This window comes from Malus sylvestris, chromosome 3 (assembly GCF_916048215.2).
Source record: "Malus sylvestris chromosome 3, drMalSylv7.2, whole genome shotgun sequence".
NCBI classification, from domain to species: Eukaryota; Viridiplantae; Streptophyta; class Magnoliopsida; order Rosales; family Rosaceae; genus Malus; species Malus sylvestris.
Window position 1 is genome coordinate 26,918,908 of NC_062262.1, and position 24,700 is coordinate 26,943,607.

The 24,700-nt window shown below is 38.1% G+C and overlaps 3 long non-coding RNA genes and 1 pseudogene across 5 annotated transcripts in view; 1 reads left to right on the top strand and 3 right to left on the bottom strand.

Annotated features, from left to right (window-relative positions):
• Positions 1-4,542: 4,542 nt before the first annotated feature.
• Positions 4,543-5,641, bottom strand: LOC126614554 (uncharacterized). The gene is made up of 4 exons (XR_007620429.1): positions 5,608-5,641; positions 5,382-5,480; positions 5,201-5,284; positions 4,543-5,123 (listed from the first exon to the last, which is right to left on the bottom strand). It is a non-coding gene; the product is annotated as an uncharacterized LOC126614554 (long non-coding RNA).
• Positions 5,642-5,679: 38 nt separating this feature from the next.
• LOC126614549 (uncharacterized) overlaps positions 5,680-24,700 on the bottom strand; it is a 37,083-nt gene continuing 18,062 nt past the window's right edge. For 2 of the 3 annotated variants that reach the window (XR_007620423.1, XR_007620422.1), the window contains exons 3-4: positions 5,930-6,121; positions 5,680-5,826 (exon numbers count right to left, since the gene is read on the bottom strand). This is a non-coding gene — a long non-coding RNA (uncharacterized LOC126614549). Of the gene's footprint in view, positions 5,827-5,929; positions 6,169-6,468; positions 6,484-24,700 lie in introns of those variants that run through there. The other variant, XR_007620424.1, reaches the window with a different exon arrangement.
• The window catches only part of LOC126614553 (uncharacterized), an 82,153-nt gene continuing 70,019 nt past the window's right edge, over positions 12,567-24,700 (top strand). Inside the window, exon 1 of the long non-coding RNA XR_007620428.1 lies at positions 12,567-12,652. This is a non-coding gene — a long non-coding RNA (uncharacterized LOC126614553). The remainder of the gene's footprint in view (positions 12,653-24,700) is intronic.
• Positions 17,595-20,966, bottom strand: LOC126614543 (beta-glucosidase 12-like; annotated as a pseudogene).

A 24,700-nucleotide genomic window follows, 5' to 3' on the forward strand; every position in this document is an offset into this window, starting at 1 on the left:
TATATTGCTAGCATACTCACTCCGGATTTCGGTTATTGTATGTGTTGTTATTCAGTTTTGGGAGTTTTTGGGTAGCAAATGGCTTAGCATTTTAGTGGGATACGTGGGGTATTTATAGGAGGGTGACCAGCAATACACCTTGTTCATGGGATTATTTTTGTTCCTTCTCAATCAGGTTCAAATTCACTGAAAATGTCATGGCAATTGCATTTTCAGCTTTCTAGTCCCATACACCTTCTCCATCAAATATAACATTGTTTGACACAAAAACCTTCTTGATTACTAAGTTACAAACTTTGTAACCCTTCACAACTTCGCATAACCAACAGAGATCTCTTTCACAAAAGTTTTATCCAGTTTTATCTCAGTTGTCCAGGAACATGATTGTAACAAATGCAGCCAAACACTCTGAGATGTTTTATTCTTTGCTTTCTACCACTAAATGCATCAAATGGATTCTTGTTCTGCAAAGCTTTAGTTGACATCTATTTAGAAGATATATTGCACTGTTAGAAGCTTTTCCCCAAACATCATAAGGTAGATTCTTATCAAGTAACATGCCTTTAGCTATTTCAATAAAGGTCATGTTCTTCCTCTCAGCAACACCATTTTGTTTAGGCGAATAAGCCACTGTCAGTTGCCTTTCAAGGCCTAGATCATCACATAAGCTTTGAAACTCTAGAGAAGTATATTCTCCTCCTCAGTCACGTCTTGATTTTTGAAGTTGAAAACCACTTTCAAGCTGAACCATAGCTTTAAAGCTTTTAAATACACATAATACGCCTGACTTAGGCTTCAAGAAATATAGTCAGCACATTCTGGTATGGTCATCAATAAATATCAGAAAGTGTCTATTTCCACCAAGTGTAGCGACCTGCATAGGACTACATACATCAGAGTGTATCAACTCCAATGACTTATTTGCTCTCCAAGTCATCTCCTTACTGAATGCCTCTCAGTGATATTTTCCTACAATGCATCATTCATAGACAACATTTGATTTCTTCAATTTAGACAGTCATAATACCATTTCCTTATCAGCCAAAATATGCAAACTCTGAAAATTCAAGTGACCAAATCTTTTGTGCCACTCTCAAGAGTCTTCTTCAGCTATTGCTTTCAATGCAGATGGCATTATATCCTTCATGATAAGAGGAAAACATATGTTTCCTGTCATTTGTATTGCGACCACATGTCTTTCAAGGCTTCTATCTTTAAATATTTCAACTTTATCATCTCTAAACAATAAGAAATATTCATGCTCTAACATTTGGCCTACACTTAGCAAGTTTTTATCTAAATCAGGAACAAGCATAACCTCTTTGATATGCCTTGTACTATTTTTGGTTTCAATCACCAAGGTTCCTTTTGCAACAGCTTGTAATATCTGTATGTTTCCCATCTTAAGCCATGTAGTGCCACTTAGTACTACAGTCTAGTGCTAGCCGCCTCCCCGATTAATGCCTAGGCATTTGAAAATTAAGAAAGGGTGTCTAGACCTGATGAGGCACCCACCTAGACTACCTAGGCACCTGCCTAACCCATCCAAACTTGCCTGGGCACCCGCTTAGGTTGCGACTACTTAAACAGAAAATAGATAACTTTCATTTTCTATTTTACTTTTTTCAATTAATTGGAAGAGACTTGTTGAATAGTTAAATGAACACACATTACATGCTTGTTCCGCATGTTTTCATTATGTTCCAATACTTCATAATTATATGTCATTCTATTTTGTAGTTTATGATGAAATTATATATATTTTAAGTGCAAACGGGACATTTATTTACACGAAACATAATAGATTTACTTAAATCCACCTAGTCTGCCTAGGCACCTAAACGGCCTAGCCGCCTAGGCGCTAGGCTCCAGCCCAACGCCCGACTAAAGCCTAGCGTTTTTTAGAACCTTGCTTGTCAGTGAGAGGTCTTAGATTTGATTCTCGCCAAAGGTGAATTTGAACCTCATTATTGTTAGCCCATTGTGAAGATAAGCACACCTCATCCCCCTTAGTGTATAGATAATATCGGTTGTTTAAAAAGAAAAAAGTCATGTAGTCACATTTCTGTCTTCATCAATCAACATTGATTCATGTAAAGTCATGTGATTGTTGTATCCATTATCTATATACCAGACATGTTCATTCTTGACAGTTGTTGCGGAATTGCAAGCAAAGAACATACTAGTGCCTTTTCCCCCCTCCTTGACATAATGAACCTGTTTGACCATTTTACTCCTACAATCTTTGGCAATATGCCCAAACGTATCACATTTGTGACACTTTGGATTTAAACCAGCATTCACCAAAATGTAAATTTGCACAAATCTTGCAATCTCCTTTACTACTATAGTTCTTTACAATCACATTTGGCTTCTCATTTTGTTTCACATAGTGTTTCTTCTACTACTTATTCTTCCAAGGCTTATTGCCTTTATAACCACCAACTTGTGAGTTCTGTTTTGGTTGAATACTTAGGCTACTAAATGCTCTTTCATTCACCTCTCCATCTTCAGCATGTCTCATTCATCTTTGCTCAAAACCTTTGGGTGTTGTTGTAGACTCAGTTGGATTAATCTCACTGATTTTCTTTGTACCCTCAATAAAAGATACAATAGTAACCTAAGTAGGAGTGAGGCTAATGTACAACTTCTCTACCATAATTTTATTTAATTAATCCTCTCCGTGCATTTTCATTTGACTCACCAAAGCAAACTATCTAGTCCAATAATCAAATAGAGATTCACCATTACTCATTCTAGCATTCTCAAAATCAAGACGAATACCTTGTAATTTCATTGCCATGACCTGATAATCGCCTTTGTATTCCTGCTTCAACACATCCCAAGCTTTGTTAAATGTCTCTTGATTCGCAATCCTGAAAAAAATTCCGTCACTCACTGTACTTTGAATTAACCTCAGGGCTTTTGCATCTCTGGAAATAAGATCCTGAGCAACAATCAGCTACTTCTCAACCATTTGCTTCTCATCTGAGGGAAGTTCATAGCCATTTTCAGCACAACCCAAGAGATTGTGAGACTTGAAGATAGTCATCATTTGACACACAAAAATTCATAGTTGACACTATTGAAAATCAGAGTTTGAATATCAGCTCCAGATCCAGACATTTTGTTCTTCAATTTATTTGAGCTCTTGGTTGAAAGCTCAAAGAACATTTCTCAGATCATGCCCCTCATTCAATTCGAACCTAGCTCTAAGGCCATGTTAGTGTGTTTAGGGGTGATGAACTCGATTTCCAATAGGATTTAACTCATGAAATCACTGAGAATGTGATCATCGAATTGTAGAGAAATGGAAGAAAGATGGTCACCAATGTAATCTCTCAAGAATATATCTACATTGGATTCTCTCTCTCTCTCTAAAATATGTTAAAAAGAAAGCATGAGGAGCGTGTGATATAGCTGTTTCTAGGCATCACACCTCAATAACAACGGCACACATGAGTTGCACATGATCAAATTAAATCAATTATAAAACAAGACATGTGGCACAATCTACACCATTTAGATGTTATAATTGTGACCATCCATTAGAAACTTTGCGAACTTAAACTTCAAAAAAAATCCTGAGATTTTTTTTTTGGTCAAACGATAGATTTGTTAGATTAGATGTTAGATTAAGGAGCCGACAGGGTTTGAACTTGTTGGAAATATTTTTGATAAGGATGCTACTTCTCCTACAACAAATCACATAAAATAATGTTAGTATATCACAATTTTATCACCTCAATTTATTAAATAAAATAAACCAAATAAAATAAAATACTTAACTTCTGTAGGTAGAGAACGTTCTTCGTCGATCCTCAATTAGAACAAGATTTTAGGTTGAGGTGTGTAGTCACTGTCCTTAAGAGTAGATTTTGCCCCTCTAAGACAATGTCTCGGTGTAGCAGGTTATGGCGCCCTACCATCCAGGATACAACAACCTATAATCATCTTAAGCGTACACTCACAATACTTGGATCGTACGAACAACTTGATTTTCCTTTGGCATATGAGAGATGAAATTATAATAGCATTTGAGAGAATACAATAAATCAAGAGAGGAGAGGAAGGTGGGATTCCTTTAATTAGGTGAGGTTTGTAGGAAAGAAAATATTTGAAGTCCAATAGCAAAAGGAGTAGTCTAGATAAAGATCAACATAATCCTTACGGCATGAAGAGTTGTTTTTATATAGAACATGATAAAGGTAAACATGATCCTTGCGCAAAGGTCGTGAAAAAAGACCTCGTGCGACGAAGAAGTCCACATTCGTTGCGCAAAAGGTATACGGACAAAGGCTTTCGTCGCATGATATAAAAGGGTACAAGTGTTTTGTGATGAGAATTTCTGGAGACGTCTAAAATTCGTCTCGAAAATCTTTGCACGACGAAACATGTAACACGCGCGTGGTTTTACACGACGACAGGTATGCGTCGCGCAAGTGTAATTTTTAATAAAAAATAATAATAATAAATAGAATAAAAGGAATATTATTAAAAATATATATTTCATACAATTCAGAAGAAAAAAAAACAAATTAATGAATAAAAAACAATTTTTTTATAATATAAATAAAAATGTACAAACAAATACAAAGTTTAAAAAGAAAGAGGGAACAAAAACTATGAAAAAAATAAGGAATAATCTATACGCAAGTCATTTAGAGGTGCTTGGTAATCTTGCTGCTAGAAGAAGGTGGGGTTAGGGACGGGGTCGAAGGTCGACGGGCCTGATTGCTGTGTATGCACGGTGTGGAGGGGCTCTGACGGTCGTGGTGCAAAAAAACTGGGGAGACGGATCCCGGAGGAACTAAGGGCTTGTACAAGCATTCACATTTAAGACATGTACGATGCAAGCTCACTCCTCATGCTAGCGACTTCCTGCGTCAAAGCCATAACCTCGCCCTTCGACTGCAAGGATGAAGATGCTCTACTCTCCCTCCACCTGGCATTTCCCATCCCCCGACAATATGTCCCTTGCGTCCAACCAAAAGTGTGGTTGAACGTCTCTGTAAGGATGTGAAACCCCGCATCTTCAGAGGGATCCACAGATCGATTGGCGTGTCCTGGGGAAGTTGGGAGGCGAACTCCAGAAGCGACTAACCCTTCTCCACCATAGTCGCCTATGAAAAAAACATGGATTATTAATAGAAAACAATTTGAAATCATTAGTATAAATCTTTAATGCATAAGAAATTACTTGCAAGAAGTAACTCGGTCAACTCATCCCAGGCCGAACATAAACGTTAGCAAAGACATCGATCTCCGGGAATTTTGAACCCTCCTGAAATAGAAAAGATAAGGAAAATGTTAGTACGAAAACAAACAAAAAACATTATTAGCGACATTTTAAAATTGGAAATAAAAACTGTAATATATACCTTCTGCCACACCTACATCCTATATGAGAAAGGCCTTAAACCCGAATGGTGGAAAAGAGTCTTCTTCTCCCGATTGCCCTTGTTCGCCTTTGCCTTCTTCTGTTATACACAAAATAAACATATTAGTCGTAATATTTAAAGAACATAAAAAATTTAAAAAAATCATAATAAACATTAGTAAAAATTTTAAAAAGTAACATGAAAGAAGTCCTAATTAAAAACGCACCACATAGCCCGGCTCCTGAAAATGACCGCAAAGTCGATCCCAATTATGTTGTCGGTCTTCGAGCTCGTTCGGGCAACCCTCCTCGAGAGCGACCTGCGGATCACTAAACATCTCGAAATACTGGTGCAAGTCACTCTTCCACAACTTGTAGCGTTCGGAGTATAGCCGATTGAGGTACGTCAACATGTCCTCGTTGATGTCATCCAAATTGTAGTTTGTCTACATGTAACAAATATTATGAAAGTATTATTAATAAAAGACATTAATAAATATAAATATATAAATTTTAGATGAAAAGCATTAAAAAGGCAAAAATACTTACTAACAAATGATTGCGCACCGTGTTCTTCACCTTCTCTGGCATCGCCTTCCAAGACTTCCACTGCATAGGGCAAAAGGTCCGCACGACGTGCCCAATGTCATGGGCCAATGCACTATGCTACTCCGTCGTTGGTGTTGTCCGATGTCGCTCATCATATCCGATTGTGATACGATCATTGGTCACCCGGGTGACCTTCGCCGTCTTCAATTGCCGACAAGGTCCCCATGTGTTTTTCTTGGCTGCAAAGAAATGAAAAATTAACGTTAACCCAAATCTAATAACAAATCATACTAAAATTTCTGCATAACCTCCATATAATGAAAACATTTCCCAAAACCCTAAAAATAACATAAACAATATACATATCCAACACAATGATCACAACAGTTTAATAATAGGTTCGGAACGATGACAACAATAAACAATATATATATATATGATAACTTTTTAATCCTTAAATGACATAACTTAACAAACTGAACCTAAAATAACAAAACTAAGTTAACATGGGAATGAGGTAGTAAATTAGGATAGTATACCTAGCTGTGTACCAGAGGCATTGGTTGTGGATCCCGTTGGCGACATCTGGTATGGAGTGCGGGGGCACCGGTAAGCACGTCGGGCGCTAACAGGTAGCACCACCGAAGAAGTCGAATATGCCGGTGTCAGTAGGACTGGAGGACCAATTACCGGATTCATTGACCTATGGTCCATCTCTGCTGAAGCAATGGCGGCAGTAGTAGGTGTAGTCGTCGATCAAGGTGTAAAACTCATCGCCTTCCGGGTTCTAATGAGCTATTACATCTACAAAATTGGAAATAAATTTGTTAGATTACAAAGATTTAAATTACCGTACACATGCATAATAATTTCTACTTAAATTTAAAACGAAATTTAAAAACCCTAATTCTAAACCCAATTCAAGTTTGACAGAAACAAAACTTTAAACTGATCTACTATACACAAATAATCAATGTCATATAGGATCAGTGGTGGATCAAAGATTTTAACTTAGGATGGTCCCAATATAAAAGCTCCAAATAAAAAAAAAAACAAGTGCTAATTGCCTGGTCTATAAGACAATAAAACTCCATGTGCCTCTATCCATTTGAACTGTAGAACAGTTAAAATTTGAGTAAAAATTGCAACTAGGCTGAAAGCATGCTATTCACATGCAGCATCAGTAGGTGTAGCATCATTGATGCACCATCAGTAGGTGCAGCATCATAACAAGATGGCAAAATTATTTAATGGACAGATTCAAAGAGAGTACAAACTACAAACCTTTTCGACCAAGAAGAAGAGGACCAGCGGCTAGCCTCCAGAGTCCAGACCAGAGCTTTACACGGAGAAAAAATGTAGATTTTCACCAAAGATGTCGTCGACTCGTCGCCCCGCCCGTCGGTGCAATAGTGAACAGAAACTAAAGTGCAGCAAAGAGTTGATCGATGCCGTAAGGAATAGAAGCGGGCCGAGCGGCAGACGATTAGATATTATTGGTAAAGTGAAGGTTCTGAATGCTGAATGAGTTGATTGCTCTATCGTGTGAGGGTTCTCATGTGACTCGTGAGTGAGGTTTTAAATTTTTTTAATGCATTGGCTCAAACCGAAGTCGTTTTGGACAAGTCATTTTGCAAAAAAATTGGCTTTCTTCTTTCTCCTCATGAAATGCACAACCTAATTGAGTTAATCTATTCAATTATTTAAAAACTCAAACAGGAATTAAAGCCTAATTGAGTCCAAATAAATAACTTATAGAAAGAAAAAAAACCTTAAATTTAAATAGTGTCCTCAAAAACAAAAATTTAAAACTACTATTTCGATGGTGCTCCACTCTGCTTAACGTCATAGCGCCACCGGTTGTAACCTCCCTCCAACGCCGCCTCCATCAACTTCATCAACTCTTTGTTCGTATCATCATCAAGAGTATACTTACAATGTTACACATATATGCAAATAATTCATTCCAACATATAACAAAAAAATTTCACAAAATTAATTATTGATCCATCAACAGCATAATTACTAATAATTCATCCATCACCACCTTCTTGATACAATCGTGCACATATTTCCTAGAACGCCACTCAGCAATAGAACAATTATTCACCATGGCTACAACAATTGCATGTGCGAACTCCACATGTTGTCTCAAATCATACGGGTTGGTGATGGATAGCCAGTCAAGCATATATAGAATTTTAGTTGACTAGTGTTGATGACTAGCCAGTCAAGCGTATATAGAATTTTAATTCCAGGATATTTCACTTGGAACCAATTTCATGCTTGAACGTGTGTATTGTGTAAACTCTTCACTATTAATAAGAACTCATCTACCCTCTATATCTTTACATATTATCCTCACTAGGTGACGGGAATAACTTTGTGAAGGTGACAAACTTGACACCATACGTCGTTCCATAGTCTCACTTATTTTGTGCATCAACATTATTTGTAAATAGTCTCTTACAAGCAATTGAGCCCGCGTGTGCCATCAGTTTTAAAATTGTGTTAAACAGGTGGAATATATTAAAATCTATTAGAATCCTTATGTTCAACAAAGAATTAAAAATAGGTGTTTATAATACGTAGCAAAAGTTTTAAAAATATGTACAATACAATCCTCGACCAATTCAAGCGTACACTTTTTCTTTTCTTCTATCAAAATTGTCATGTAACCCAAAGTCATATGCAAAGTCAGCTAACTGAAAACATTTGTGTTCAGTTGTGTAAAAAGTTGATCACGCTTTAATTGAAAAAATAATCGTTAATACAATTAGGAAAGAAGGGAAAGATGATTCTCATGAGGAGTTAGAAATATTTTGACTTCAACAAGAAGATATTGACAAGGTTTTACATACGTACCTGCAAGCTCAAAGCTGTAGTATTATCTCCAAAAAAAATAATAAATAAATAAAATAAAATTATTCTATCTTAAAATTTTATTTGTGGCGTAGCTTATTATTGTCCTTATTAACAAAGGAAAACTAATAAAAAAGTGCTTAAAAACTTTGAGCTTTAACGATAACGACAAAATAAAAGGTAAAGTGAATAGTACAAGGATTGACTTTTTAGTGTAAAATTGTGGTTTTTTGTTAAAGTAAACAGTACTGGGTTTCCTTACAACAGGACCTATTAAAATGATAACTTATTACAATGTGAAATTTATTCCTAAACCCAAACATGGACTAAAACTTTTTATGACTACAAATAAGTTATTCGTTTATAGAGAGAGGTTTTATTGTAGCATTCACAGCACTTATAGCTTTTTATTGAATTATTGAATCTCAAAGAATGTTTACATTATTGCAAGGAAATACAAATGCATAAGGAATTGAAATATAACAACAACAACAACAACAACAAAGCCTTTTCCCACTAAGTGGGGTCGGCTATATGAATCCTAGAACGCCATTGCGCTCGGTTTTGTGTCATGTCCTCCGTTAGATCCAAGTAGTCTAAGTCTTTTCTTAGAGTCTCTTCCAAAGTTTTCCTAGGTCTTCCTCTACCCCTTCGGCCCTGAACCTCTGTCCCGTAGTCACATCTTCGAACCGGAGCGTCAGTCGGCCTTCTTTGCACATGTCCAAATCACCGGAGCCGATTTTATCTCATCTTTCCTACAATTTCGGCTACTCCTACTTTACCTCGGATATCCTCATTCCCAATCTTATCCTTTCTCGTGTGCCCACACATCCCACGAAGCATCCTCATCTCCGCTACACCCATTTTGTGTACGTGTTGATGCTTCACCGCCCAACATTCTGTGCCATACAACATCGCTGGCCTTATTGCCGTCCTATAAAATTTTCCCTTGAGCTTCAGTGGCCTACGACGGTCACACAACACGCCGGATGCACTCTTACACTTCATCCATCCAGCTCGTATTCTAAGGTTGAGATCTCCATCTAATTCTCCGTTCTCTTGCAAGATAGATCCTAGGTAGCGAAAACGGTCGCTTTTTGTGATCTTCGCTAGATTGCTCCGGTCATTAGTGTGGATAAGTATATAAATGGATAGAGATAGGAAAGCAAACACAAGATGTACGTGGTTCACCCAGATTGGCTACGTCCACGAAATAGAAGAGTTCTCATTAATTGTGAAGGGTTTACACAAGTACATAGGTTCAAGCTCTCCTTTAGTGAGTACAAGTGAATGATTTAGTACAAATGACATTAGGAAATATTGTGGGAGAATGATCTCGTAATCACGAAGCTTCTAAGTATCGGAGTGTGGTGTCGTTTTGACTTGCCTTATCTGTCTCATAGGTAGATGTGGCATCTTCTCTGGAAGTACTCTTCCTCCATCCAGAGGTGGTATCTTTAACTGGTGGAGATGCACAAGGTAATGTATCAATTTCACTTGAAGCTTACTTGTAGTTTCAGGCTTGGTCAAGCGCGATACAAACCATGTAGTAGGAGTCCCCCAAGTCGCCGAGCTAGGGGGTCTGCTAAAAGAGGTGACAGACAAGGTAAGCAATCAGAGCTCCGACTGATTGTTCACCTTCTCCCCATCTTGCAGCAGCATGAAGGATAAAGAGAAGAAAAATGAGAAGAGATGATATGAGATACTTTTGCTTTTGAAGAAGTAACTTTCCACAAACTTATTCTTGAACTGAGCTGGAGGGTTTTCTGGTTTCCTCCAGAGTATAAGGCCGACTGAAGAATTTGAGGGTCAAAACAAGTCCATCAAATCTAGAGTACGTTCCACCATGTTGATATGGGATACTTTTGCTTTTGACAGAGTAATGGATGTATCGGCACGTGTGCTGTTACGCTTGTCTCCACATGCTTCCTTGTATCCTTCGCACTTGCCCTATCTGTTCCTCAAGCAGATGCGGAATCTTCCCTGGAAACATAAGATGTTGAAGATGAGTACTCGAGAGCAATGCCAGGTAAGTAATCAGGTAAGGGGTTCCAGGCAGTCAAGGAAAAGACAGGGAAAAAGCATGATATGGGATACTCTTGCTTTTAACCCTGATGATATGAGATATTCTTGCTCTAGTATAGCTTGTTTGCAGAGGTATTATCGGGGGGAAAGAAAGCTGAATATTTCGAAAGGCTTCGTTGGGAGTGCCCTCTCAGATATGATGAAGGGTTGAGCATTTTTGCAGGTCTGCCTGTCCGTTGGGGATGGAGGTCGACATATATAGGAGTCTCCCTAACAACAAGTAGTAATGCTATTCCTTTACCCTGCTTGGTCATAACACGGTAGTGGGAGCTGCCAGTTTCACATGTTTTAACTCTGTCAGAGCACTTTGAAAAAGTGGTCTGTGGTATCTGGCTCTCGAGATTCGGAGAACGATGCCTCTTCGATTTTTGAGAAAGCAATCATGCTGGGGGTCTAGCTCTCTAGATTCGGAGAGCAGTGTCTCTTCGATTTTTGAGGAAGTAATCATCTTGGGAGTTTGGCCCTCGAGATTCGGAGGGCGGTGCCTCTTCGATTTTGGAGCAAGCAATCCTGTTGGGAGTGTTGTCTCGAATGTGAGTAAAGGTTGGGCATGTTTGCTAGTCTACCTTGCCACGAAGCACAAAAGTTGACACACAGGGACTTTCCAATTATCCAGCAATGGTACTGTTCCGTTACCCTCTCTTCGCTTTTGAGAAAGTAGTCATGTTGGGAGTCTGGCTCTCGAGATTCGGAGGACGGTGCCTCTTCGATTTTGGAGCAAGCAATCTTGTTGGGAGTGTTTTCTCGAATGTGAGTAAAGGTTGGGCATGTTTGCTAGTCTACCTTGCCACGAAGCACAGAGGTTGACACCCAGGGACTTTCCAATTATCCAGCAGTGGTACTGTTCCTTTACCCTTGTGGGTAATAATATGGTAGCTAGACCTTCAAAATTTATGGGTCTAAACTTTGTTAGTGCTGTTTCTTTGCTATTTTTTTACCTTTCTTGGTCAGAGCAATGTAGTGGGAGCTGCAAGCTTCACGTGCTCAACTTTGGCAGAGAACTTTGGCAAAGTTATCTGTGGTACCCATGAGCTATTGTTGCGTGTGGGAAGTGGGTGATTGAACAGTAAGATTCATGTGCTTTCTACTTTACCAGAAGTCTTCGACAGAATGCCCATAATTTCTGCAAAGCTGAGTGTGCGTGTGACAGGTGCTGACAAGGCTAGAAAAGTAGGTGCCTCTTCGATTTCTGAGATCGGCCCTCGTGGTCTCTGAGCAGCCCAGCTTTTGAGAAAGCGAGCGCCTCTTCGATTGATTCGGAGAACGATGCCTCATCGATTTTTGAGAAAGCAATCATGCTGGGGGTCTGGCTCTCGAAGATTCGGGGAGCAGTGTCTCTTCGATTTTTGAGAAAGTAATCATGTTGGGAGTCTGGCTCTCGAGATTCGGAGGGCGGTGCCTCTTCGATTTTGGAGCAAGCAATCTTGTTAGGAGTGTTTTCTCGAATGTGAGTAAAGGTTGGGCATGTTTGCTAGTCTACCTTGCCACGAAGCACAAAGGTTGACACACAGGGACTTTCCAATTATCCAGCAATGGTAATGTTCCTTTACCCTCTCTTCGATTTTTAAGAAAGTAGTCATGTTGGGAGTCTGGCTCTCTAGATTCGGAGGACGGTGCCTCTTCGATTTTGGAGCAAGCAATCTTATTGGGAGTGTTTTCTCGAATGTGAGTAAAGGTTGGGCATGTTTGCTAGTCTACCTTGCCACGAAGCACAGAGGTTGACACACAGGGACTTTCCAATTATCCAGCAGTGGTACTGTTCCTTTACCCTTGTGGGTAATAATATGGTAGCTAGACCTTCAAAATTTATGGGTCTAAACTTTGTTAGTGCTGTTTCTTTGCTATTCTTTTACCCTTCTTGGTCAGAGCGATGTAGTGGGAGCTGCAAGCTTCACGTGCTCAACTTTGGCAGAGAACTTTGGCAAAGTTATCTGTGGTACCCATGAGCTATTGTTGCGTGTGGGAAGTGGGTGATTGAACAGTAAGATTCATGTGTTTTCTACTTCCCCAGAAGTCTTCGACAGAATGCCCATAATTTCCGCAAAGCTGAGTGTGCGTGTGACAGGTGCTGACAAGGCTGGAAAAGTAGGTGCCTCTTCGATTTCTGAGATCGGCCCTCGTGGTCTCTAGGGAGCCGAGCTTTTGAGAAAGCGAGCGCCTCTTCGATTTCTGAGATCGACCTTCGTGGTCTTTGAGCAGCCCAACTTTTGAGAAAGCAAACGCCTCTTCGATTTCTGAGATCAACCCTCGTGATCTTTAAGCAGCCTAGCTTTTGAGAAAGCAAACGCCTCTTCGATTTCTGAGCAGGCGCCTCTTCGATTTCTGAAGCTCCGTCGAGTGCAGATTTTTATAGGGGCTGGCATTAAGTTCCAAAGCACACTTGAATCTCCACCAATAGAAGCTTCATTCTTGCACTTCTAAGATCTTGATTTGTCCGACCTCTTCTCTCTTCAACACCTTTGAAAATGTCTGGCCCCTCCGACCGTCGTTTTGACTTGAACCTTGTTGAAGAGGCAGCCCCGCCTTCTCCAGACAACATATGGCGCCCATCCTTCGTCTCCCCTACTGGTCCTCTTACCGTTGGGGATTCCGTGATGAAGAATGATATGACCGCTGCGGTGGTGGCCAGGAACCTTCTCACTCCCAAAGATAACAGACTACTTTCCAAACGGTCTGATGAGTTAGCTGTTAAGGATTCGCTGGCTCTCAGTGTTCAGTGTGCAGGTTCTGTGTCTAATATGGCCCAACGCCTATTTGCTCGAACCCGCCAAGTTGAATCATTGGCGGCTGAAGTGATGAGTCTCAAACAGGAGATTAGAGGGCTTAAGCATGAGAATAAACAGTTGCACCGGCTCGCACATGACTATGCTACAAACATGAAGAGGAAGCTTGACCAGATGAAGGAAACTGATGGTCAGGTTTTACTTGATCATCAGAGATTTGTGGGTTTGTTCCAAAGGCATTTATTGCCTTCGTCTTCTGGGGCTGTACCGCGTAATGAAGCTCCGAATGATCAACCTCTGATGCCTTCTCCTTCTAGGGTTCTGTCCAGTACTGAGGCTCCAAATGATCCCCCTCCGGTGCCTTCTCTTTCTGGGGCTCTACCGACTGCTGAGACTTCTCCTAAGCAACCTTTGTGAAGGCTCCCTCTTGTGTGTTTATTTTGACTCATGTATATGTACATATTTGTAGCTTATCGGGGATATCAATAAATAAGCTTTCCTTCATTTCAACGTATTGTGTTAAATACACCAAAGCCTTCTTCTCTAAGTTCTTTGAATTTTCTTTTGTTGAAGCTTGTATGTTGAAGCTTTCTGAGTGGAGCATGTAGGTTGGGGTAGTGTTCCCTTAATTTCCCAAGTGAGGAAAACTTCTCGGTTGGAGACTTGGAAAATCCAAGTCACTGAGTGGGATCGGCTATATGAATCTTAGAACGCCATTATGCTCGATCCTGTGTCATGTCCTTCGTTAGATCCAAGTACTCTAAGTCTTTTCTTAGAGTCTCTTCCAAAGTTTTCCTAGGTCTTCCTCTACCCCTTCGGCCCTGAACCTCTGTCCCATAGTCGCATCTTCTAATCGGAGCGTCAGTAGGCCTTCTTTACACATGTCCAAACCACCGTAACCAATTTTCTCTCATCTTTCCTTCAATTTCGGCTACTCCGACTTTACCCCGGATATCCTCATTCCTAATCTTATCCTTTCTCGTGTGCCCACACATCCAACGAAGCATCCTCATCTCCGCTACACCCATTTTGTGTACGTGTTGATGTTTCACCGCCCAACATTCTGTGCCATACAGCATCGCCGGCCTTATTGCCGTCCTATAAAATTTTCCCTTGAGCTTCAGTGGCATACGGCGGTCACACAACACGCCGGATGCACTCTTCCACTTCATCCATCCAGCTTGTATTCTATGGTTGAGATCTCCATCTAATTCTCCGTTCTTTTGCAAGATAGATCCTAGGTAACGAAAACGGTCGCTCTTTGGTATTTCTTGATCTCCGATCCTCACCCCTAACTCGTTTTGGCCTCCATTTGCACTGAACTTGCACTCCATATATTCTGTCTTTGATCGGCTTAGGCGAAGACCTTTAGATTCCAACACTTCTCTCCAAAGGTTAAGCTTTGCATTTACCCCTTCCTGAGTTTCATCTATCAACACTATATCGTCTGCGAAAAGCATACACCAAGGAATATCATCTTGAATATGTCCTGTTAACTCATCCATTACCAACGCAAAAAGGTAAGGACTTAAGGATGAGCCTTGATGTAATCCTACAGTTATGGGAAAGCTTTCGGTTTGTCCTTCATGAGTTCTTACGGCAGTCTTTACTCCTTCATACATATCCTTTATAGCTTGGATATATGCTACTCGTACTCCTTTCTTCTCTAAAATCCTCCAAAGAATGTCTCTTGGGACCCTATCATACGCTTTTTCCAAATCTATAAAGACCATGTGTAAATCCTTTTTCCCATCTCTATATCTTTCCATCAATCTTCGTAAGAGATAGATTGCCTCCATGGTTGAGCGCCCTGGCATGAACCCGAATTGGTTGTCCGAAACCCGTGTCTCTTGCCTCAATCTATGCTCAATGACTTTCTCCCAGAGCTTCATTGTATGACTCATTAGCTTAATACCCCTATAGTTCATGCAATTTTGTACGTCGCCCTTATTCTTGTAGATAGGCACCAAAGTGCTCGTTCGCCACTCATTTGGCATCTTCTTCGTTTTCAAAATCCTATTGAAAAGGTCAGTGAGCCATGTTATACCTGTCTCTCCCAAAAGTTTCCACACTTCGATTGGTATATTGTCTGGGCCTATTGCTTTTTTATGCTTCATCTTCTTCAAAGCTACAACCACTTCTTCCTTCCGGATTCGACGATAAAATGAGTAGTTTCTACACTCTTCTGAGTTACTCAACTCCCCTAAAGAAGCACTCATTTCATGTCCTTCATTGAAAAGATTATGAAAATAACCTCTCCATCTGTCTTTAACCGCGTTCTCTGTAGCAAGAACCTTTCCATCCTCATCCTTGATGCACCTCACTTGGTTTAGGTCCCTTGTCTTCTTTTCCCTTGCTCTAGATAGTTTATAGATATCCAACTCTCCTTCTTTGGTATCTAGTCGTTTATACATATCGTCGTAAGCCGCTAACTTAGCTTCTCTGACAGCTTTCTTCGCCTCTTGCTTCGCTTTTCTATACCTTTCACCACTTTCATCGGTCCTCTCCTTGTATAAGGCTTTACAACATTCCTTCTTAGCCTTCACCTTTGTTTGTACCTCCTCATTCCACCACCAAGATTCCTTTTGGTGTGGGGCAAAGCCCTTGGACTCTCCTAATACCTCTTTTGCTACTTTTCGGATACAACTAGCCATGGAATCCCACATTTGGCTAGCTTCCCCCTCTCTATCCCACACACATTGGGTGACTACCTTCTCTTTGAAAATGACTTGTTTTTCTTCTTTTAGATTCCACCATCTAGTCCTTGGGCACTTCCAAGTCTTGTTCTTTTGTCTTACTCTTTTGATATGTACATCCATCACCAACAAGCGATGTTGATTAGCCACGCTCTCTCCTGGTATAACTTTGCAATCCTTACAAGTTATACGATCCCCTTTCCTCATTAGAAGAAAATCTATTTGTGTTTTTGACGACCCACTCTTGTAGGTGATCACATGTTCTTCTCTCTTCTTAAAGAAGGTGTTGGCTAAGAAGAGATCATATGCCATTGCAAAATCCAAGATAGCTTCCCCATCCTCGTTTCTCTCCCCAAAACCATGGCCACCATGAAAACCTCCATAGTTGCCTGTCTCCCTGCCCACGTGTCCATTTAAATCTCTTCCTATAAATAACTTCTCCGTCTGAGCAATTCCTTGCACCAAGTCTCCAAGATCTTCCCAAAATTTCTCCTTCGAACTCGTATCCAACCCTACTTGAGGTGCGTACGCACTAATCACATTGATAAGTTCTTGTCCTATTACAATCTTGATTGCCATGATTCTATCTCCTACCCTCTTGACATCTACAACATCTTGTACCAAGGTCTTGTCCACGATGATGCCAACACCGTTTCTCGTTCTATTTGTGCCCGAATACCAAAGTTTAAACCCTGAGTTTTCTAGATCTTTTGCCTTACTACCAACCCACTTAGTTTCTTGTAGGCACATAATATTTATCCTTCTCCTCACCATAACTTCCACTACTTCCATAGATTTTCCCGTTAAGGTTCCTATATTCCACGTTCCTAAACGCATTTTGCTCTCTTGAACTCTACCCTTCTGTCCTAGCTTCTTCACCCTCCCCCGTCTAATAGGATCAAAGTACTTCTTTTGTGTGTCCCGGGTAAAGTTGATAGGAGCATATGCTCCCAAACAACTTTGAGTGGAGTCGTTCGAAAAGAAGTTTCTATGGCCCCATTGCTCATTTAACACTGCATCCGGGTGCCGATGGAGATACAGCGACCCTTGCTCACTTATCACTGTGCTCGGGCCACACAGCGCGCCACTTACGGGTAACGCCCTAGCTTTAGCGCGATTTTGTTCTGGATTCATTTTCATAAGGATTCGACGTGATCATGGAGTGCCGGCTGTCGACTACCTGACGCCCTCCCCCTCCTCCTTTATCCGGGCTTGGGACCGGCCATGTAAGACATAGGCGGAGTTAAGGAATTGAAATATAAATACAAAAAAAAAAAAAAAAAATTATCCACTTAAATGTTTATAATGAACTGTAGCTTTCTTTGAATTTATTCTTCTTAAGAAAATTTTTGAACCAATGTGCTGACAGTTTTGGGTATCTTTTCAGGCCATCTTTATAATCCACGTAGTTTAAACCAAATCGGACAGTGTATCCGGCAGTCCATTCAAAGTCGTCTAACAATGTCCATGCAAAGTATCCCTTTACTTTCGCGCCATTTCTGCACACACACACACAAATGTACAAATTGGTTAGGTCAATATAATGATTAAATAACCATAACATAAGAAGGCTAGGCAGTATATAGCCTTAATGATTTTGTTAATAACTACTTACTTGATCGCCGCTTGAAGGTAACACAGGTGACGATAGTAGTAGTCAATTCTACTAGTATCATGAAGGGCCTCTTCAAGTGATAGTTCTGGATTATTCAATTCTGATACACCTATGTACATATTATTACACAAAAAAATTAAATTTAGTTTCTTCCTCTAAAACTAAAAGAAAACGTGTAGTTTCATTTTACACCACTATAAATATGTGAAACTTTTGCAATTAATCAAGGCTTAAAAGTTTGTATTACATACCATTCTCAGTAATATAAATGAGTGGATCATTATATTTTTCCTTTGTGTAAAGCACAAGATCGTGAATTCCTTTTCGATATACATATAACCAATCTGAAGCAGCCTGCAACACCATTTGAAGATAATACATAAATATTGGGGAAAAAAAAAACTACTCCAAATGCAAATACCTCAAAATGATAAATTTGATATTTACCTGTGGACCAATGAGTACTCCATTAAGCTCAGCTGCCACAATATTTACAAACATTAGAATACAATTGGTGTAAATATTAGAATATAATTAAAGTAATTAAGAAGTTAAACTAGGCAAAGAAGTACAAAGAACTTAAGCTATTCAAACTAAGTTTCCTTTTGCACTCACTTGTAAGATCAGCTCGAGAATCTGTTACGTAGCTTGCCGGTAGTGAATTGTTGTTGGGTGCACTACTTGTGTATCTAGCAGTATAATAATTTATTCCAAGAAAATCAAATGATCCGTTTAGCAACTTGGATTGTTCTTTTGTGAATTTGGGCAATCTTTTCCCAACAATTGATCGCATGGTGTGTGGATAGTCACCACTTGTTAATGGGTCCAAAAACCTACAAAACATGACAATTCCGGATATTAGCCTAATTATATTATTATATATAAAGAGTACTGCTAGCTAGGTAGTATCAATGTTTCAATTCATAAGTAAACATGTAATTGGGTTGATATATAATTTAATAAGACACTTGCCATCCAAACATAAAATCCAAAGATCGTAAGGCAGCATCTTTATCTTGCTTTGAATCCGAAGCAGGCTCAAACCATTATGACACCAATGTTATCCCTATCAAGCCTTTTTGAGTTGCCTACACAAAAATACGAATTTTGGTTGAACAAATAGGAGCTATGGAAAAAGATACAACCTTTAGATTATCTCACTACAGAGAGTATTCCCTCTTGTATTACAACTCAATAATAATGATTCATATAGAATTCTCAATTAGGAGCCAATAATCTGACCCCAAAAAAAAAGAACAAAAGTTATTGAACCTGATATCTATTCTTGTACAATTCTACAGCTGCTCCATGAGCAAGAAGAAGGTGGTGTGCCACCAAGTATGGTTCAATGGCTGAATCTCCACCGGTGCAGTTTAGGTTTTGCCAAGAAGAGCAGCGTCCCGGTACTTGAGTACCAACAGCATAACCCATGTAACTAAAAGTATATGGCTCATTTTCCGTGAACCAGTGCTTGACTCGATCACCAAATTCCTTATAACAAAGTTCCGCATAGTCTTTAAAATGATCGCTGTAGATACACATTTATGTTACGAATATCAGTATGCATTTTATCAAATTATCACTGAGAGAATAAATTTTGTTCACTTACACAATACGAGGGCTTAAGAAACCACCATATTCATCTTCTAAAGCTTGGGGAACATCCCCATGAAAGATTGTCACAAATGGCTTTAATCCTATATATACATGATCAGTAAAATCAAATTAAAAGTCTGATTGAATGATGTTCTAAAAATTCATGTAATAATTGTTTAAGGTAGGATGATTAACCATTGCGTAGGAGTTCATCGATGAGATTGTCGTAATAATCAATTCCTTTTCTGTTAACGCCACCACTTAACGTTCCATCTAATTAGAACAAAAATAACAAGAAAAATAAGGGTTATACACTAGATAACTCGATCACATTAATTTAGTTATAAAAGTATATAAAGAGAATAATTTTCTCGTAGGACAAATAATTCTTATGCACAATATATATTGACATTGGTCCCAACCAAATATGAGGATGTGGAGCAACTTACTTGGTAATAATCTGGACCATGAAATAGAGAATCGGTAAGCATCCAACTCCATATCCTTCATAATCCCCACATCTTCCTAGAATGACAAAAGGATATATATCATAATAAGAAAAAAGTTTAAAATTAAATATTGAGGATCTCATTATATTGTGCTTTTTATAAAGGCTCCAATTTAATATGTTAACATGTGCCCTTCAAGTATAAACGGTCAAGATAATAAAGTTATGAGATTCTAGACCTTATAGCGGTGATATTGATCAATAGCAACGTCTCCGTTACTGCCATCAGCGATTTTTTCTGCACTTATTCAAAAACATAATGGTGAAATCCATATCGTATGCAAAGTACTTCATGTGCGTGCGTATTGATGAAGTATATACATATATTGTACATATCACATGACCACGTACTATTTGTCTCCCAACAAAGTGCATGGTTATCAGAGGGGTTGGAGTTTTGGTAGGTATACTTGTCCTCATGAAGAAAAGAATGAGGTGCTAATTACACACCTTTGAAATGAAGTTGCTAAAGTTTTCATATTACCAATTGATTAAATCACAGACCTGGATGTTTGTGGGTGTAGGTATCCCATATGCTTGGTCCTCTTCCATCTTCTTTTACTGCACGTTCATACTGAAATATACATACATGCATATTCGTAAGTGTACTACCACACACGCAAGGAAGATGTCAACATTATAATTCATGCATGGATGCTAACTGCATGTATAAAATGTACCAATAAAATGGTAAATAATCCCAGAAGATATATATATAATACATATATATATTGACCTGATAAGATGCAGAACCTGTGCCAAATATGAACCCTGGTTCAAAACTGTTGCGATTGAGGAATTCGCAATAAACAGGTGGATCCGTATTAGCAGCTTTGCTATTTGTCGATGCAAAGCCAATGAGTAGCAGCACACCAAAGAGCAAAGATCTTGAATATTTCATTGCCATAACTTGGGAATTTTGATATCGATCGAGATAATTAAGTTGTCTCTTCCTGGAATATTGCATGGGGTTTATATAGAGGAAGGGAGGAAGGGATATGGTGTCTACGTACCTGCTCATGAGAATAGTAAAGGGTTAAAATTCGTAAACAAATTGAATTTTGACGTCCTAGTTTAAAGACCAGGTCATGGTCTGCAGTTTAAAAGAAAGCACGTTTACCTGCGTTTTCCAACAAGAGAAAAATATTATCTGCGTTCATTTATCTGGATTTTTATATTATGTCTGCGAACTGTTGAAGCCATGACTTCTGAAGGTCAATATGGACGATCAGTGATGAGATTTTTCGCATGCGCCAGGCTCAGCTACAGTGACTTGTTCAAACAGTAGAAAATTATTTGACCCATAGAAATTTATGACCCGAATTCTTTACGCAAGTACATAACCGATAAGGTTGAAAAATTTAATCTTTGAATTAAATCCTGATCTTTTTCTTGTTGTTAGAGTTTTAATATTGAAAGCGTCCTGTTATCAAGGGTACGATGCATGGACACGGGAGAAAACCTCCGTATCCCGTATCGGACACTCTGAGGATACGGATACGCGAAGGATACGTGTGGATACACGCCCGATACGTATCGAAATGAAGAGATACGTATCGAACTGATAAGATACGCGTATCGTATTGTCCAGATACAAGTATCCTACATTTCGGATACGTTTGATACTAAAATAGGAGGATAATCAGAAGAAAAATAAAAAATAATCACAATAAATCCGCAGAATCGTGATTGATCGAAGTTAGGTAACTGAAATCACTCTAAAATCGGAGGATAATTAGAAGAAAAAAAAATTGGATTTATCTCCCGAACCTCAGAATCAGAAATCACTCTACTTGGGAGACTTTCATGAATCAGACCGTCATCTGCAACAGTTCCGTCATCTCCGTCGTCTCTATCTTCTCCGTCTGCAACTGCTCCGTCGTCTTCTTCGTCTATGTCTGCAACTCCTGGTGAGTGAGTGGTGAGCTTTCGTTTTCAGTTTCACTTTGTTTATAGTTAAACTGTGAAACCGAAACCCATCTCTGAAACAGTGAAACCGAAAGTCTGAAACTGAAAGCTTAATCTGATATAAAGCCTTTTGCAGTTTTGCTTTTCGAAAGTTGAAAAACTAATATAATATGTATATCACTACCCATAACCCGACCCGACACGACACGACACGACACGAAATTAACAGGTGTTCGGGTCGACACGATAACGAAACGGGTCGTTATCGGGTAACCCGATAAGCACCTGTTAAGATAACGGGTTGGTTCGGGTATACACGTGGGTAACACGATACACGATAAGCAAAATATTAATTTAATAATTTTATAACCCTAAAAAAAATACTATAATAATTATATTTAATAATTTAACAATTTTATACCACTAAAAACTATAATAATTATATATATATATATATATATTAAATTAACTATAATAATTATAATAATTATATATACTACAATAAGTATACCCCAAAAATATTAACTATAATAGTTATACATATATATATATATATATATATATATATATATATTAAATTTTATACCCCTAAAAACTATAATAATTATACATACAAAATAAATAGATTTAAATCTACTTAATAAATAAATAAATATATACACACACACACACACACCATTGAATTTCATGGGATACGAATTATACAAAACTAATTTCAATGATCCAACCGTCAAACTTGTTTGTATATGCTTCGAGATCACATCAGCAAAAAATTACAAAAAAAAACATTCACAAATCAAGTAACGAGATAAAACTTTCCGACGGTTATAAACGAAAAATCACGATTTAACGGTTATTTTATCTCCGATTTTAATGATTTTTTACAGCTACACTCCTTGACTCTATATGAATACAATGAATGAATTCGATCTTCAATTTAAAATATTTACACTAGTGGATACCACAAAATCTTATGCTATACTTGATGAAAGTATGAATAAACTCTTAAGTGTTAGAGAATCTATTGTTTTGATGGGATACGCATTCTACGAAACTAGTTTCAACGATCCAACCGTCAAACATGTTTGTATATACTTCGAGATCACATGCGCCAAAAATTGCAAAAAACAAACATTCAAAGATCAAGTAACGAAACAAAACTTTTAGACGGTTATAAACGGAAAATCACGATTTAACGGTTATTTTAACTCCAATTTTGATAATTTTTTACAGCTACACTCCTTGACCCTATATGAATACAATGAATAAATTCGATCTTCAATTTAAAATATTTACACTAGTGGATACCACAAAATCTTATGTTATACTCAATGAAAATAAGAATAAACTCTTAAGTATTAGTGAATCTATTGTTTTGATGAGATACGCATTTTACGAAACTAGTTTCAATGATCTAACCGTCAAACTTGTTTGTATATACTTCAAGATCGCATACGTCAAAAATTGCAAAAAACAAACATTCAGAGATCAACTAACGAGACAAAACGTTTCGACGGTTATAAACGAAAAATCACAATTTAACGGTTATTTTAACTCCGATTTTGATGATTTTTTACGTCTACACTCCTTGACCCTATATGAATACAATGAATGATTTCGATCTTCAATTTAAAATATTTACACTAGTGGATACCACAAAATCTTATGTTATACTTGATGAAAGTATGAATAAACTCTTAAGTGTTAGTGAATCTATTATTTTGATGGGATACGCATTCTACGAAACTAGTTTCAACGATCTAACCGTCAAACATGTTTGTATATACTTCAAGATCGCATACGCCAAAAATTGTAAAAAAACAAATATTCAGAGATCAAGTAACAGGACAAAACGTTTTTACGGTTATAAACGAAAAATCACGATTTAACGGTTATTTTAACTCCGATTTTGATGATTTTTTACATCTACACTTCTTGACCCTATATGAATACAATGAATGAATTCGATCTTCAATTTAAAATATTTACACTAGTAGATACCACAAAATCTTATGTTATACTTGATGAAAGTATGAATAAACTCTTAAGTATTAGTGAATCTATTGTTTTGATGAGATACGCATTTTGTGAAACTAGTTTCAATGATCCAACCGTCAAACTTGTTTGTATGTGCTTCGAGATCACATATGCCAAAAATTGCAAAAAAACAAACATTCAGAGATCAAGTAAAAGGACAAAACTTTTCGACGGTTATAAACGAAAAATTACGATTTAAAGGTTATTTTAATTCGATTTTGATGATTTTTACAGCTACACTCCTTGACCCTATATAAATACAATGAATGAATTCGATCTTCAATTTAAAATATTTACACTAGTGGATACCACAAAATCTTATGTTATACTTGATGAAAGTATGAATAAACTCTTAAGTGGTAGTGAATCTATTGTTTTGATGGGATACGCATTGTACGAAACTAGTTTCAACGATCCAACCGTTAAACATGTTTGTATATACTTCGAGATTGCATATGCCAAAAATTGCAAAAAACAAACATTCAGAGATCAAGTAACGAGACAAAACTTTTAGACGGTTATAAACAAAAAATCACGATTTAACGGTTATTTTAACTCCGATTTTGATGATTTTTTACAACTACACTCCTTGACCCTATATGAATACAATGAATGAATTCGATCTTCAATTTAAAATATTTACACTAGTGGATATCACAAAATCTTATGTTATACTTAATGAAAGTAAGAACAAACTTTTAAGTGTTAGTTAATCTATTGTTTTGATGAGATACGCATTCT